The 7,855-nt window shown below is 36.9% G+C and overlaps 1 pseudogene; it reads right to left on the bottom strand.

Moving 5' to 3' along the window:
* Window positions 1–2,851: 2,851 nt before the first annotated feature.
* LOC124098442 (S-phase kinase-associated protein 1-like) lies at window positions 2,852–3,378 on the bottom strand (annotated as a pseudogene).
* Window positions 3,379–7,855: the final 4,477 nt, after the last annotated feature.

Here is a 7,855-nt window from a genome sequence, read left to right on the forward strand (position 1 = left end):
GTTTAAAGGGAATGCTTTCAATTTTTCTCCATTTAGAATGACGTTGGACTTGTGTTTAGCACATATACCTTTTACAATATTGAGGCATGCTCCTCTTATCCCTATTTTTTTCTAGTGTTTTGAATATTACTCCTAAAGTGCAAGAAGTAAAATCAAGAATCAATAAATGGGATGGATTCAAGCTAAAAATGTTCCTCTGAGCAATGAAAACAATCAATAATGTGAAGAGAGAGCCTACAGAATGGGAGAAAATATTTATCACATGCACCTAGGATAGAGCACTAATCTCCAGGATATATGAAAAACTCAAAAAACGTAACACCAAAAAAAAAAAAAATAAATAAATAACCCAGTCAATAAATGGGCTAAGGAATTGAACAGACACTTCACAGACCAAGAAATATAATTGATCAACAAATATATGAAAAACTGTTAAACATCTCTAGCAAAAATGCAAATCAAAACTACTCAAAGATTTCATGTCACTCCAATTCAAGCAACAGTAAATGTTGGCAAGGATGTGATGGAAAAGATACACTGATACATTGCTGGTGGGACTGCAAATTGGTGCAAACATTATGGAAAGTGGTATGGAGATTCCTCAGAAAACTTGGTATGGAACCACCATTTTTATCCAGTTATCCTACTTCTCATTTTATACCCAAAGGACTTAAAATCAGCATACTACAGAGATGAAGCCACATCAACGTTTATAGCAGCTCAGTTCACAATAGGTAAACTATGGACACAACCTAGGTGTCCTTCAACAGTTGAATGGATAAAGAAAATATGGTATATACATACACAATGGAATATTACTCAGCCATAAAGAATAATGAAATTATGGCGTTTTCCAGTAAATGGATGGAGCTGCAGAATATCATGCTAAGCAAAATAAGCCAATCCTAAAAAAAACAAAGTTTTTTTTTCCTCTGATATGTGAGTGCTAATTCACCGTAAGCTGGTAGGGGGTAGGGAAGAATAGAGTTATTTTGGATTAGGCAGAGAGGAGTAAAAGGAGGGGAAGGAATAAGGGGTCGGAAGGATAGTGGAATGAATTGGACATTGTTACCTTATGTGCATATATGACTACACAACCAGTGTAATTCTACATCATGTACAACCAGAAGAATGAGACTTTACACCCTATTTATGTATGATGTCAAAGTGTATTCTACTCTGGTGTATAACTAATTAGAACAAAATTTTAAAATGGTATAATTTTCCGTTTCTTTAAATACTTATTATTTGAAGTAATCTCTTAATTTGTAAAGAAGAACTTTTCTTTTCTCCAAAACATTGTCCTAGAAAAGAAAAACACCATTAAAAACGTGTGACAAAAAAAAAAGAGCAAGAAAGGGAAGGAAAAAAGATTGAGAGATTATCATGACAATTTAACCAAAAAATTACATGCCTCGCAAGGCATAAAGCAAAACGTAGGTACCAGTAATTCCCTTCTCCCCTCTGCACTTCTCCTTCCCCAGATCCCTTCTTTCTTTTCTTTTTTATTTTTTTGACATACATTTTGGCAGAGGCATAGTAGGGGGGACACACAGATTAGTTGGTCCCCAAGGAACAAAAACCCATGGTCTCATGAGCACTGCAGTCCGTCCAACTCTGGCCACTGACATCTGCTTTAGAACACATCCATTGTAAGCCATGCAGAGAAGCCCCCGGCTTAGGACCTGGACGTTATTCTCTTTAGTTAAAAGTACGTGTGTATAAAAGAGGAGAGGCCCTATAAGAGGAGAGGCCCTATAAGAGGAGAGGCACTATATGAGAGGAGAGGCCCTGTTTGGGACAAGGATACAAGGAAAGAAGTAGAACTGGTGGCCTACACTTTTTGTGAAGAATTTGGATCTCATTCTGGGAAGTGACTAAACCATATTGAACATTCTAGAATGCTTGGCAGCCTGTGTGCTATATTATGAAACAAGTGGAGATTTCCTGGGATAAATTCTCTCACCTCATCTTTCTGGATATAATTCTTCCTAGGTGTAAACTCACATGATCTGGCTGAGCTTCCTTTTTTAAGGGGTCTGAAGGTGATCAGGTTATGAAATTACCTCGCAGTGACAGTGCTTTTAATGTGCTTGTTACCATAACAGGTTTTGTTTTGTATTTTAAAAAAGGAATTCCAGATATATATTATTCCCTCAAAAGATAAATTTCTTTTTTAAAAAAGTGTTTTCAGTGGAAAAGCTAGCAAACTGTCTATTTACATTTCTGCCCTGCAAAAACACCAAGTGATCGGTTAGTAACTGTGTCTCTAGGCAATATATTCCAAGTGGAGAATATTAATAACAATATTAATTGATTCTAAACAGAAGTCTTGAGGTTCAGTTAAGGGAACCCTGCTGCATTCGGGCTAATCAAGAGCAGGTACTGCTGGACTCTTGGAGGCAGGTGAACATCCTAATAACCCCACAAAGAACTTTCACTTCAAGTAGCCTTTCTCCAGTTTCTAACTCTAAACAGAAGATAACATTTAGATAATTCGGTTTCAGAAAACTTTCTGAAAGTTGTTTTATTTACGATGCCAACTTTTAAAAGCCCACTAAAGGCAACTGGACAATAAACTAGGCAGAAATTGCTTTATAAAAAGAAGAAATGCTCAAAATGCCACTTTCTTTGGGGAACCCATGGTTCAGTTTTATTCAGGGTAAAGAAAAAGGAAACTTTCACTCACATTAGGAGAATCTCAGCCATAGAGTTGGATTCTGTAGTCAATCTAGGTGCAATGAGGATGAATATTAGATTAACACAATTGATTTGCTGCTGCACTTGTTTGTTGTCTGTCTAATATTGATAATTATATACAGAGCAGGGCATTTAGTATCCAGAACAGTCCTCACAGTGTTGCAGTGTTGAGCACAACGATTTGCATCGCTGGACACCACTAGTTCTCTTTGTGTATGTGGGATTCCTCCTCTTTAGTAAAGTTATTTTGGATATCAGAGGTCTTGTCAATCTCCCAAGGAGTTTTCTCTTGATCATGGTGACAAGGGTCTTGCCTGTAACATCTAGCAAACCTGTGATGTCTGAGTAGTTTGCAGCCAGAATAAGTTCAGAAAGTATTCCTCCTTCAACTTTCAGGAATTCTTGATCTTAAACAGGGATCCCATCTGTTTGCTTTTCTTTGTTCTCATCATCCTCAGGAGGAAGCTCGTCATTCTTATGGTGGGTAGAACACTGAATGGCCTTTTAAAATATTGCTGCATTAACATTTGGTAAAGAAACTGGGTCATCACTTTCTTCATCATCCTTTCCCAACCCTTCCAACCTCATGTCAATAGTCAACAGGTTTTTTTTTTTACCATTTCTACATCAACTTCAAATATTCTCTCCATCAGAACTCTGCCACTTAATGGAAGCCATGGGGTTCAGTCTCAGGAAGGAGCTGATAAGAGCAGGGTGACATCTACACAAGGATGAGAGAAATACAGATGACAAGGCCACTAAAAAAATAAGTTTTTTTTTTTTTTGCTAGGGGTACCAGGGATTGAACTCAGGGGCACTGGACCACTGAGCCACATCTGAAGCCCTATTTCATATTTTATTTAGAGACAGGGTCTCACTGAATTTCTTAGCACCTCTCTTTTGCTGAGGCTGGCTTTGGAATGGAGACCCTCCTGCCTCAGCCTCCTGAGCCCCTGAGATTACAGATGTGGCTCACCACATCCAGCTGAAAAAAATGTTTTGATAGAGATTTCAATGCAAAGAGCCAGAAGAAGATGACATATGTTTGAATGACAGGCTATTCAGTGCTGACCCTTAAATAAAGATCATTCCATTGGGCTCCTTATTAAAGGATTTACAGCTTGCCTGAGTTATTTATTCTTAATTTCAGGTGTAGGGCTGAGACCTAAGATGTGCTACTTATGAAGGATTTGGATTTCTTATTTGCTTTTTGACCTTTTGAGGGATGTTGCATAAAAATTGAAAACTAATTGGTAAAAATTATAAATTAAGTAAAACAAGCATGGTGCCAATGAGAAAAAGTTAATTTTCACATTTCACTACTCTATCTGATATCATGTTATTTACTTTTCTAAAACTTCATCATCTATTTTTCAAACAGAATGTTAAAAGAAAAAAAAAATAAAATATTGCTATTGAGAGGGTAAATGGCTACCGATGAATGGCCACTCTTATTCTGTTGGTAGAAGTATGAATTGGTATGGTTTTATGGAGCAAAATTTAGCAATGTATATCAAAATAACACACTTTGGCCAAGTACTTTCCCCTTCCTGGAATCTTGTTTTATTCAGCTATTTTGATGCTTTGACCAAAAGATCTGACAAGAACAATCAGAGGAGGAAAATTTTATTTAGGGGTTTCAGAGGTCAGAGTCCCTAGATGGCTGATTATATTCCTGAGGGCTCAAGGTGAGACAGAACCTGATGACAAAAGAATGTGGTGGAGAAAAGCAGCCCAGGACATGATGATCAAGAAGCAGAAGGGTTGGAGGGCGGGGAGAGAAAGACTGACTCTACTAGCCAGGACAAAATATATACTCCAAAGACATGACCCCAGGGACCCAACTCCTGCAGCCACACATGGCCAGCCTCTCAGTTCACCTCAATGAAGGTATTAATTCACTCATTGGATTACAGCTCTTATAACTCAAAACACTTCACCTCTGAACCTTCTTGCACTGTCTCACATAGGAGCTTTAAGGGGACACATAACAAATGTATTCTAAGTACTTGATTGAATAAAGATATCCACTACAACTTTGTTGAAAATGGTGGAAAATATAGAGATAACTTATAATGTGTCAATACAGAAATAAACTAAATCGCATATGAAACTATACATCTAAGAAAAGACAATGCCATCATTGAAAAGTGATAATGTACTGGTAATTGATTGGTAGAAAATTACCATATTGTATTAATGAATCAATTAAAAAAATTGTAGGATGGTGTTGTTCTACTAAATAAATGCCCCACCAACCAATCCTATTTCACTAAGCAAAACTTGTATCTCTGTCACCCCAATCATCCTCATGTCCTGTACCTAAGGAATCATGAAGTCCTTTTTACTCCTAGGTGTCTTCCAAACCATCCATGTCCCCCTAGTTCTGCCTCTATTCCCTGAGCCAAGCTTGGCATTCTCTTAATACTTGTTAAATAGGCATTTAATATGGTCCCATCCATAACAAAACTTTCTACACATATGCCTTCCCCTCCCTCAGGAAGCACAGGTGTTTGAGGGGGATTTATCAAATTGCTAACTGTGGTTTCCTTTTAGGTAGTGGGATTCAACATTATTTCTATGTTTTTATTTAAATGTCTCCATATTGTTTGAGGAAAATTATATAATAATGAATAATTTACCCCTCTCCAGAAATAAAACTATCAAGAAATGGGGATAATAATCATTATTCAGCCATTCTCACTGGATAAAAATAATGATTTAATAAATGAGTGCCTGTGAATGTCTATTGTAATGTGAAAGCAAAGTTGTTTTGCTTATTGTGAGCAATAATAATGTATAAATAACCATGTCTGCTAAAATTTCTTGAATACAGAGCACAGTGTTTGGGTACCTTAATATGCTTAGAGTTTACAATAACCCTATAATACTATTATTAATATTACCATTTATATATAGATATATAATACTATTATAATATAACCAAATATACTATATTGGCATTCCCATTTCACAGATGGGGAAACTGAGGCAGAGGTAGATTAAATTGTTTATCCAGGTGGACACTGATAATGGAGCTGAACCAGGATTCAAACCCAAACAGTCTGTGCCCAGGGTGTGAACACTTACTGATCTGCCATAATCCTACCACTCTGAGAAATGGCAGAGGTAGAACTTAGCGCCACATATCAGACTCTTCCAACTGTGAAGCCCTCAAGGGAGTTTGATAGAGATCTCTTTACCACCTCCGTTAACTTGGATTTTCAAGCACTGCTGAATGATTTGTGGAGTTAGATCAAACCATGTGATCACTGTTGGAAGAAATTTAGTAGATTATGCCTTTAAATCTTAGAGGTGGATGACATGGGGAGAAAGGACTAGGTAATATAGAGATGCCATTTCATTGATTCTTCACAGCACTCCAGGAGGTGTTACTATTTTCAATTGCAATCATAGATAAGGAAACTCAGATGGGGATTTATTAAGTAATTTGCCCAGGTGTTGATAGACGTTAAGTCGTAGAGTCCAGAACCATAGCCCAGAAGCTCTGTGTTGTATAGCATAGTAATTAAGAGAAAAGACTTGGAAAAGATAAATATTTGGGGACTGATCACAGAGTTAGGTGGAATAGTTATATTGATGTAAATCAAATGACTTTGTGAACCTCTGTTTTCTCATAAAGATGAGAGTGACAAAAATTTTCCTGCTTTTAAAGAGAAGAATTTTAGTCACTCTGTGTGTTCAGTGTTGCAAAAGCGTCATAGGCAGTTATAAAGGATTACAAAGAATAAGATAAGGCTTAATCTTTAAGAAGCTTGGACTACACATTTCTCAGAACTCAATCACCTGTTTTATGTTTGATTTACAATGTTATAATAAATGCTGACAATTTCCTGTACTTGAAATTTCTTTCCCATCTCAGTTAGTACCTTCCCTGTCTTCTGAATAAAACATGTGCACTGGGGCATCTGGCCTATGCTTCTGTAGGCCTCCTGGTCTGGAATGCCTTCCCAAACTGAATCAGCTTCAAAGTGCGACTTCTCTGACCACTTCAACCTGAAGGCATGCCCTTCTTGTCCCAATGTCCATAGTACTGAACAGGTCATTTAATACAGATTCTCTTGGAGTTTCTGAAACTCAGTGCCTCACTCATGCCGGCCAGCATTCTATCTCTGAGCTAAATCCCCAGCCTCACTTGAAGTTTCTTTATAGGATATATGTATTTTCTTTAAAAAGTAAGTTATAAAGTCTTTAATGCTCAGATATTTGTTTGTATCCTCATAGCTCATAGTACAGGAGACAGTTCATATCTGCTGATTGTTTTGATTTTAGAGGAAAAAGGAGCAAGAATAAGTTAAATGGACATCAGTTACCAAGAACTTCATATAATTATCTCACTGCAAAAATGAATTAAAACAATTTTCTTCAGTCAGTTGGAATAGAAGAAATTTACCTTCCCTATATCTCAGTGTCACAATTTGGAAAATAGAATTTGGCCATATATTTTGTCTACCAGGGTTGACATACAGAAACATGACGAACAGTTGTAACCTCTTTGGAAACATAAAATTCAAGGGGAATACTAAGTAAAAGGACTGATCAATATGGAGCTCAGCTTTAAAATTCTTTCATCTACTAGTGCTGGATTTCTTGGCAGTACCAGCAAGAACGAAATTTTGAAAAACAAAATCTTATACATGTATTGATTGAATTTATTAAAATGCTTTATTACCATATCCATTTAATTATAAGAAGGCATTCTTATATATCAAATATAAGTCTCGAAACAAATGACAATAACGCAGAGTAACAAAGGCTGCACAGCATTTGCAGACAGCATCTTTATTCATTTTTATGCGCACAAAAGAAACAAACAAAAGGTTGAAAGCCTTTTAGAGTGATAAATGCCACAATTCAGTGGAAAACACACATTTTAATTTGAAAACATCTCTCACTGAGAGTAAGTTTGGCAAGAGGGGAAAGAACCTTGGTGCTATAATCTGAAAGTATGTGTCCCTCCAATATTAATATGTGGGAATGCCAATGCCAATACGTGGCATTACAGCACTAAGATACGGGGCTTTTGGGAAGTCACTAAGTCATGGGGCCTCTGTTCTCATGAATGGATTAGTGCTCCTATAAAAGAGGTTGAAAGGAGCACCTGAGTGTTTTTTGCTTTTGTGCCAGCTGTCAT

This window comes from Marmota monax, unplaced genomic scaffold, assembly GCF_021218885.2.
Source record: "Marmota monax isolate L192 unplaced genomic scaffold, Marmota_monax_Labrador192_F-V1.1 WCK01_AAM20220418_F8-fsc00117, whole genome shotgun sequence".
NCBI classification, from domain to species: Eukaryota; Metazoa; Chordata; class Mammalia; order Rodentia; family Sciuridae; genus Marmota; species Marmota monax.